The sequence below is a fragment of the Lacerta agilis genome, chromosome 5, assembly GCF_009819535.1.
Source record: "Lacerta agilis isolate rLacAgi1 chromosome 5, rLacAgi1.pri, whole genome shotgun sequence".
Classification (NCBI taxonomy): Eukaryota; Metazoa; Chordata; class Lepidosauria; order Squamata; family Lacertidae; genus Lacerta; species Lacerta agilis.
This window is the reverse complement of record NC_046316.1, coordinates 24406220-24416349: the sequence shown is the minus strand read 5'-3', so window position 1 is coordinate 24416349 and position 10130 is coordinate 24406220. Positions and strand designations below refer to the sequence as shown.

The 10130-nt window shown below is 42.1% G+C and overlaps 1 non-coding gene across 1 annotated transcript; it reads left to right on the top strand.

The window, feature by feature from the left end:
* The first annotated feature begins 660 nt into the window (after positions 1-660).
* On the top strand, positions 661-733 carry TRNAK-CUU. Its single transcript has one exon. It is a non-coding gene; the product is annotated as a tRNA-Lys (tRNA).
* Positions 734-10130: the final 9397 nt, after the last annotated feature.

The following is a 10130-nucleotide window of genomic DNA, read 5'->3' as shown; positions in this document are numbered from 1 at the left end:
ATCCCTCCGGCGCCCCGCCATGCCGCCTCTCCGCCGCCTCCCTCCCGCGCTTGCCGCCCCTTGGGAGGGGGGTGGGCGAGCGGGGGATGAGGGGCGTGGCGCTGGAGCGGCGCGGGGCTCTGCGCGCCCTTCCAGCGCTTCCGGGACGGGAGGCGAGGGCAGCCGGCTCGCGCTCCGCGCGCAGCCGGACGGCGCGGCGCGGCTGGGCAGCTCGCGCTGCATCGGGCGGGCGGTCGGCTGCGCGCGGAGCGCGAGCTGCCCGCCTGCGCCGCGCCATCCGGCGCGCGGGAACGCGAGCCGGCTGCCCTCGCCTCCCGTCCCGGAAGCGCTGGAAGGGCGCGCAGAGCTCCTGTGCTCTGCTGGGCAGCCAGAGGGCGTGGCGTGGCCGGCCAGCTCCCTTGCCGGGAGTCAGAGGGCGCTGCCGGCAGGCGCTGCCAGCGGGGCTGGAGGGCGGAGGCGCCCTCCAGGCCATTGCGCCCTGGTGCGCCGCGCCACCAGCCCCAATGGATGAGACGGCTCTGCCGAGGAGATGGGTGTGGAGTGGGTTAATTGACCTAATTGAGGAACAAGCATTCAGGAGCAGAAGGAAAAGTCAAAGGGGAAGGCCTGCCTCAAACTAAGACAGCAGTTGAAACTCAAGGGGTGGAAAATAGTGTTAACACCGGGCTAGCTCAGTCGGTAGAGCATGAGACTCTTAATCTCAGGGTCGTGGGTTCGAGCCCGACGTTGGGTGCGAGATTTTTAAAGGGACATGGGTGGCACTGTGGACTAAACCACTGAGCCTCTTGGGCTTGCTGATCAGAAGGTTGGCGGTTCAAATCCCTGCGACAGTTCAAATCCCCGTTGCTCTGTCCCAGCTCCTGCCAACCTAGCAGTTCAAAGGCACACCAGTGTGAGTAGATAAATAGATGCAGCGGGAAGGTAAACGGTGTTTCCATGCACTCTGGTTTCCATCATGGTGTTCCGTTGCACTAGAAGTGGTTTAGTCATGCTGGTGGAAAGCTGTCTGTGGACAAACGCCGGCTCCCTTGGCATTCATGAAGCCCACCAAACACACCCTTTGTTCCTTTTGCCACGAGGTGGGTGAGAGTGGCTGTCCCCTGCAGGGCTGGATTTAGGTTTGATGAGGCCCTAAGCTACTGAAGGTAATGGTGCCTTATATGTCCAGCTGTCCTTTGTCAACAACAAATTGTCAGTGTTTTTGTGTTGAATATATGCTATATGGTCATTTATGGACCTAATATGTATCTAAACAATTTGCACATAACAAAATAGAAGCCTACACAACACAACACACTGTTGCTGTATGTAGGTTTTATTTTATTTGTTTTTTATCTTATATTTCGGAAATGTACATCCAGTGTTTTTTCATTTAATTTTTTGGGGGACCCCCACCTAAGCTATAGCTTGTTTAGCTTTTACGTAAATCCGGCACTGGCCCGCTGTGAAGAGCAGATGGAGGTGAAAGAGGAAGTACAGAAGATTGACACTCTTTCCTACTTATTTCAGCTCTATATACTTTTCAAGGTTGAGCTCCCCACTCAAGCTGCTGATGTGAGATTTCCGAAAAATATAAAGGTGAAATAGGAAGTGGGAAAAGTATTGCTCTTTCACCTTTCTCTGCTTTTGAAGGATTAGACTGGCACATGAGAAAATGAACAGATAGTGGAGTTTCAGGGAAAATTTGTTTTATATAACATACCAAAATGGCTTCTAAACAGTTTACAACTATAACATCAATCCATAATTAAAACCCACAGTAGCATTAAAACATCCTTAATTAAAATGTACAATAAGACAGTATACAGGAAGAAGCTGAACAACCCACAATGCTGTAAGCATCCCCAAAGATGTCTTTTCCTAGAAGAGAGTTGAGGCCAGTCTGGGACAACAGGAGATCAGTCTCAGAACTGGTATGGCTTGCCATTGCCGATACCAAAAGAGAGAGGGAAGTGCCATCTGTGCAGGTGATGCAGTTACAAAACAGCACAGCTTAATGTAACTGTTTTGCCTGTTCTGCTCCTGGAATTGTGAAATATGGTGATTGTGCCTAGGCTGCTTGATTTGCAAAAGCGAGAGAGAGGGAGGGAGAAAACAACCTGTGCAGGCCATAGCTTATAAATTACTACAATGAGATTTGCTCCAACAAAATTTTATCATGTTATTTTTACAGGAGCTTTTCATTTTCTAAAACATGTTATCCATTGAGGAAACATTCACAGTTGCTTACTATTTTACAAAACTTGCTTCTTGATAGATAATAAGGATTTCCAGTATTTATCTGCCTTGCATTATTTTCTTTTTGGTTATACATCTGCAAATATATTATACATAATAGCTCCCATCAATTACCGGTTTTCCTCACTGATAAACCCTTAGCCTTATTGCTGACCCAATCAGGTGGACTATAAACATATAGTCAAAGTGTTCAGATTAAATTAATTGAAGTTGATACAAACCTCTTTTTATTCTTCTTTGTACAAACAACACTAGTATTCAAATTATATTGCATAGGATTCATACAAACCTTTTTCTGTTGGTGACTGACCTATCCTCCCCACTGGTGCCTAAATCACTCCGACTAAGTTTGATGCTATGGTCCTTAATATTTAAAGTTCTTCCCTACTCTCGTATAGGTATAGTGTAATCACAGTCACATGCTAGCAGTTTGGCTTATTCAGTCCTGAATCAGGCTCCAAAATTCCCAAGTCATTCTTAAAGTCACCACAGTCTCATTGAGCAATTTTGCAAGAAACACAAGAGGTCAATTGAAGTTTTCAATCCATGTGGAACTTGGGTTCAAAGTCTACAGGTGAATAGTTCCTCAACAAGATCCAGCCAAGGTCCTCTTTATTATAGGAATGTTCTTACGCCTCAGAAAATTCTCACAGACATGATAATCAGACAAACAAGCTACATATAAACTGTTATATTTTATGTATGTTAATGACACATTTTTGTGTTTAAAAACCAGTGGGATCAGTTAAGATTTTTAATTTTTATTTATTTATTAAATTTGTATACTACCCTTCATCTGAAGGTGTTAGGGTGGTTCACAGCATAAAAATACAAGGTGAAAACACAAAATACATAATAAAAACAAGGACAAAAATGAACCAGACCAATAACCCCCTCTCCCACAAACACATTTAAAAGGATATAGGATGTTAATCAGCCAAAGTAATGTTTTCACCTGGTGCCTAAAGGTGTATAATGATCACATATTGTTTGTGTAGGTTTTTGTCCTTTACGTCAGGTTATTGTGGACCCCAACAACTCAATATTGTTATATTGAGACCCCTTTTCTAGTAAAGAAATTGTTTTCTAACCTGCTAATGGTGTCATGCTTAATTACCTCTGCCAGGTATGGATTTCTTGAGGTACGTTTGAATTGGAGTCAAATGACAATGGATTGGTACAGCCATGTTGTTTTTAATCAACTGAGATTAAATCTTGCTCTTTCAAATTAATCAGAGTGATAAGAGTTTTAAGTTAGGCTGGATTGGGCCCAAATTTTATACAAAATCTAATCTCCTAGAGTTAGTTATAAAACTCCCACTGACTTTTTTTTTGCTCTTCAAATTAATAAATGCACAGGAGACAGAACTGTCTGCCTACTTCAGTTGTCATTATGAATAGGGCTTGGCAGCAGCACGGCATATTAAAATCTCAGATGTATTTTTCTTGGTGCTTTTAAAGGGACCAGCCCTTTTAGAGAATATATATACACACACACACACACACACACACAACACACACACACACCACACACACACACCTTCCAAAGACAGAGAGCCCAGGGATAAAATCTTCCTCGTCATATGTTTTAGACTATGCAGTGAAGACAGTTTCATGTCACTGCATTATCAGATCTGAGAACTCTATTTGCATAATTAAACATCCATCCACTTCTTATATCTGCCATCCCTTTCTATGAAAGATGCTCATTCTACCTCCGCTTTGTGCACTGTATTCATTTCCTGCCAACAGAAAATGTAGTGTTAACTGGCCTCCTGAAATTGTGTTTATTTAGCTAGTGATAGAAAATGCATAAATAAATAAATAATAAATAAATAAATAAATAAATAAATAAATAAATAACCTTTATTGTCACTACACCACCTGTGTGCAGTGAGCCCCCCACCCCATACACAGTCTTGTTCACACTCTGTGTGCTCGTCGGAAGTCAATTGCACCACTGTTTTTTTCCACTCAGCAGCCCAACAGCCCACGGATAAAAACTGTTCGTTAACCTGTTGGTGTGGCTGACGATACTTCTATATCTCCTGCCTGAAGGTAGGAGATTAAAGAGGTGCTGGCCGGTGTGTGAGTCATCCCTGAGAATTTTCCTCCCTCTCCTGAGGCAGCGGTCTCCTGCGATGTCATCTAGTGAACTCAGGGGACAGCCCATGATATCATGTGCTGTATTCACCACCCTTTATAGGACTTCCTGTCCGTGGCTGTCAAACCAGCATACCACACTGAAATACAGTATGAAAGGACATTTTCTATTGTGGACCGGTAGAAAGAGATCATCAAATTTTGTTTGACATTGTTCTTACGCAAGACCCTAAGGAAATGGAGTCTCTGTTGGGCCTTCCTAACCACCTGGGTTGTATTGATTTTCCAAGTGAGGTCTTCACTAAGGTAAACTCCCAGGAATTTGAAGGAAGAGACTCTCTCCTGATATACAACAGGGCTAGTTCCCCTCTCTCTCCAAAAGTCCAACACCATCTCCATTGTCTTACTGATATTTAGGTGCAAGTTGTTCTCTAGGGACCATGTCGAGACTTTTTGAACCTCTTCCCTATACACTGATTCATCTCCACCTGTAATTAGACCCATTATGGTAGTATCATCAGCAAACTTAATAATTACAGTGGATGGATCGGATGAAATAGTCATATGTATACAATGAGTACAGATAGGGACTCAGCACGCATCCCTGTGGGGTACCAGTGCTGAGCTTCAGAGAGGTAGATGTAACAGGCCCAATCCTCACTATCTGCGTGCGATCCCTCAGAAAGTCTTTAATCCAATCACAGATGGTAGAAGAAAGGTCCAGGTCCATCAGCTTTTTAATAAGAATGTCCAGAAGGATGGTATTAAAAGCCAAGCTATAATCAATAAACAGCATTCTGACATAATTCCCCAGTCTCTCCAGTTGACTCACTACAAGGTGATAAGCTGTGGCTATAGCATCATCTGTTGACCTATTTCTCCTATAAGCGAACTGGTGTTCATCAAAATCTGGTGGAAAACAAGTGTTGAAGAACCAGTCTCTCAAAGCATTTCCTCACTACAGATGTTAATGCAATGGGTCTGTAGTCATTTAAGCAGTTAATTGCTGTTTTCTTTGGGACTGGGGAAATGGTGGCTGCTTTCAAACATGATGGTACACAAGCAGTTTGCAGGGAGATGTTAAAAACCTTTGTCAGGACCCCTGCTAGTTGATCAGTGCAGTTTTTTACCACTATCCCCAGCACCCCATCTGGTCCAGCAGCTTTACTGGGATTCACCATCCGCAATGCATTCACTTGATGGTCATATAGAATAAGTGGCTGAGAGTTTATAGGCTGGCAGGCAGGAGCCGTGATACTTGATCTTTCTACCTCATAGCGGGCGAAGATGTTCAGCTCCTCTGCTAACACATCATAAGCCTTAACCGTGTTCCTCGTATTGCCCTTGTAGTTGGTTAGGTGCTGCCACACTTGTTTCGTGTTGTTATCGGCTAGGCAATTCTCCACTTTAAGCTTATATTGTTGTTTTGCTGCCTTAATGCCTTCCCTGAGCTTTGTTCTTGCCTCTTATATATGTCCCTGCTCCCTGCCTTAAAGGCATTATCCCGAGCTTTCAAGAGTAACCTTACTTCAGCAGTCATCCAGGGTTTGCTGTTCCCATAAACTCCAATGCACCTCTCCGTTGTTACATTATCGGTGCACACTTTGATATAGGAAAGTACAGCGTCTGTGTATCTGTGCAGTTCTTGTTGTTCAAACACACTCCAATCAGTGCTTTCAAAACAGTCCTGGAGCAGACAGAGAGCACCCTCTGGCCAGATTCTAATTGTTTTTATAGCTGGCTGAGTTCTTCTCTTTAGGGGGATGTACTTCAGACACAGAAAAAAATGAGGAATGGTCTGGTGAACCTAAGTGGGGAAGGGAAATTGCCCTGTATGCCTGCTTCAGATTGGAATACACACGATCCAAAATATTTTCCCTCTAGTGGGGAATTTCACATACTGTTCAAACTTAGGAAAGATTGTCTTCAGGCAGGGCAGGCCTGATTAAAGTCCCCTGCCACAACAAGGGCACCCTCTGGATGGATTTGCTGCTGCCTAGAAATGATGTCATATAACTTAGAAAGTGCAGCTCTAACATTAGCATCAGGTGGAATATCAACGGAAAAGGATGCTCACTATAGGGTACAGCAGTGGTGGGGAACCTGTGGCACTCTGGATGTTGCAGAAGTACAACTACCATTATCCCTGAACACTAGCTATGGTGGCAGCGACTGAGGGTGGGGAAGAAATACTGTGCAATGTGCATTTAAAGGTGATTATAGTGCACAATTTTAAACAAAGTGCAAACCGAAAAGCAGCCGTCCTTTGAAACTGGCGCTTCCCTGAATTTTTCAATGCCATTCTGCATCTAAGTGAAGCATAAAATGTGCATTAAAATGCATATGTTCAAGAAAACAACATAGAAAAATGCGTAGGGAAAGCTGCATACAAAAATGTGCATATTAGGGGAAATGCTGAATTTTTATGAGGACTCTCCCCGCCCCACTAATGTGAAAACGGAATTTAAAGTTGAAAAAATGAGAAGCTGAGAGAGACATCCCCGGTAACTGGTGTTAAGAAGCATACTGCCTCTGATACATGAGGTAGGACACAGGCTGGATCTACACTGTTCTTATAGAATGTTATATTTAATAACATTCAATACCTTTAATGCAGTTTCCTATTGCTGGTGGTTCGCTGGTCTGCAGCACCCTCTGGTGTCACATTTTAATAATGCATTTTAACGCTATAAATGACACATGTAGATCTTCCCACAGTCATCGTAACTAGTAGTCATTGGTAGCCTTATTCTCCGTTAATTTATCTAACCCCCTTTTAAAGCAATCCAAGTTGGTGGCCTTCACAACATCCTGTATCAATGAACTCCACAATTAAGCTATGCACTATGTGAATAAGTACTTCCTTTTAAATGTTCTAAATCTTTCAACATTCCACTTTATTGTCCCCGAGTTCTAGTATTATGAAAGGGGGAGAATAGCTTTGATCTACTTCCTCCACACCATCCATTTTTAATATACCTCTACCATGTCCCCACTTGTGTGCCATTTTTCTAATCTAAATCCTGTGACATTTCCTCTTAGGAGAGTCACTACATCTCCGATTACTTTGGTTGCAGTTTACCGCACCTTTTCTACCTCTATGATGTCTTTTTTGAGGTATGGCAATTAGAACTGCACACATTATTTCAAGTGCACTGTCCCATAGATTTGCATAATGGCATTATGATATTGGCAGTTTTATTTTCAATTCATTTCCTAATGATCCTTAGCTTGGAGTTCACCCTTTTCACAGCTGCTGCACGCTGGGTCAACATTTTTGTTGAACTATCCCACCATGGCCCAATATCTCTTCCCTGGCCAGTCACTGCCAGTTCAGAACCTAATAATGTATAAGGTAATTAGGATTTATTTATTTATTGCCCCAATGTGCATCACTTTTACACTTGCTTATTTTGAATCCCATTTGTCATTTGAACACTCATTCACCTAGCTTTGAGAGTTCTTTTTAGAGCTCCTCACAATCCCTTTTTGCATTTACCAAACTCAGCAATTTGGTGTCATTGGCAGACATGACCACCTAACTCATTCCCAAACTCCAAATCATTTATGAATCAGTTAAAAAGCACAGCTCCCAGTACTAATCTTTGGGAATCCCCATTTCCTATATCCTTCCATTGGGAGAAGTCCATTCATTTCTACTTTCTGTTTCTTGCTCTTTAAACAGTTACTGATCCATAGGAGGATTTGTGCCCTTATTCCATGACTACCAAGGTTCTTTGGGAATCTTAAGGATTGCATCAAAAGCTTTTTGAAAGTCCAAGTGCATAATGTAAGCTGGATCACTTGCTGATCCTCTGTAAGAACTCTAAAGGGTTACTGAGCCAGAGGACTGGTCTTTGCAAACATGCTAGTTCCCCTTCAGAAACACTTGTTCTTCTATATGCTTGTTTTATTGTTTACAATACTTTGCACCGGTTTCACTGGAACAGACATTAAGCTACCTGACCTGTAGTTTTCCAGATCCTTTTTTAAAAAAATTGGTGTTACTATGATCTCCTTGCCATGATACAGGAGGCACCAACAGCGATTTGTTTCTCTTGCTAAAAATGTATGTTTACACAGGCTTTTCCAAATCACTGGTGCCAGCTTTTAATTAACCTGCCTGCTGCGGAGGCTTTTTAAAATGATGTTTCATAGTATTGTTGCTTTTCTTTTGTTTTTACTGTACTGTAGAGCACATTGAGATTTGGAATGAAAAGTGGCCTAGAAATATTTAAATGAAATGAAATCAATTTCAGCTTCTCGAGCCCTTCTGTGTGCCTTTCACAGTTCATCCAAACATCTCCACTTTTCTGCCCTCTCCATAATCTAACAATTTCACATCGTGTCTGCTTTCCCCAGCATTTTGGGGAAGGAGCTCTGGCTGCTGCTCCTCACAGTTGGCTGGGCATCTCCCTCAGGAATGAATGCCATTAGTGGGGAAGGCTTCGCCTGCCACAAAGCTGCTCCACCTGGATGGGATACTGGTCACCTGTTGTGTTTTCCTTTCCCTCCCATGTGTTGGAAAGAGGCAATCATCAGAATAGAGATTTGTTGCTGTTGCCTACTCCTAGAATGTTGAAGGATTTTTTTGTTTTTGTTTTTAAGAAAATGGCTCATTTGAATGTGCATTTTCTGCTCCAAATATATTTTTCCTGCAGGATTAGAGCTAGAGGACTCGATCAAGCCCTGAATCAATACTAGCAATTTAGTTTCAATATGGGTTCAGGCAGAGAAGTCCTCTTTATGTTTGCTATTTTAATGATGTGGACATTTTTGCTATCAGATATACAATGATTTAAACATATTTCTAGCATTCAGAATGCTTTAATATCCCTGTGTTCGCTCTGACATCCTTCTTAAGTGGGTTACCAGTTTAGGACCGAGCATTCAAACTGGAGAGAACTGAGTCCCCAACTAAGCAGAGAAACCTCATGGGTCCAATTCTAATGCTCAGACAATTCAACCACACCGACTCTTAATTACTAAATAATGTAATATTTAGCTATTGTAGGTAAGGCAGCTTGGGCAACTGCTGTTTGACAAATGCCAGGTCAAACCCCACTTGGGAACATGGAACTAGTTGTAAGGGTCTTTGGATCATGGCTGGACTGGGAAAGTGAAAATTTACCTTTTTTTTTTTTTTTTTTACAAAACCCATTAAATGCCAGTCCCAACAAATATTAAAACTGTATATGCTTTACTGCCTTGGAAAGGGATCTTAATAGGTTCATTGGATGGGTCATTAGATGAAGTGGCAATACTTTTAGGTCACGGAAAAGATTCCATGAAGGAAAGCAACTAATAGCAAATATGCTGAGATTCATAAAGTTGCCATTTTGTTTCAGTTTATAGCCTTTCAAAGCCTTTACGTAAATTACAAAACAGAGCTAAACTGGTGAGGCATGCAGATTTCATATTATATGAGACAACAAAAAGAAGAAAAGATCAGCCTGAAGTCTTTTCATTTTGTTCAAGATGCAAATACATAATTTCCACCACCTTGAGTTGCATTTATTGTGAACTATATGTTATTGTGGAACTTCATTTTATAGTTAATTTCTTTTTAGTGGAAATTGTTGGCTTGTTATTTTTACTCTAGTTAATTAAATTATTGTTTAAGCACACAAGAGCTTTTGCTAGGTATAATTGCCGTTTACATTCATTTGCCACTGTGTGCATACTCAACAAGGACCCCTTCTCTTTGGCAGGTTTAACTGCATAATACCCATATTTGCTACGCTTACACTTTGCTATGTACACTGAAAACACTTTGGATGCACATGTTT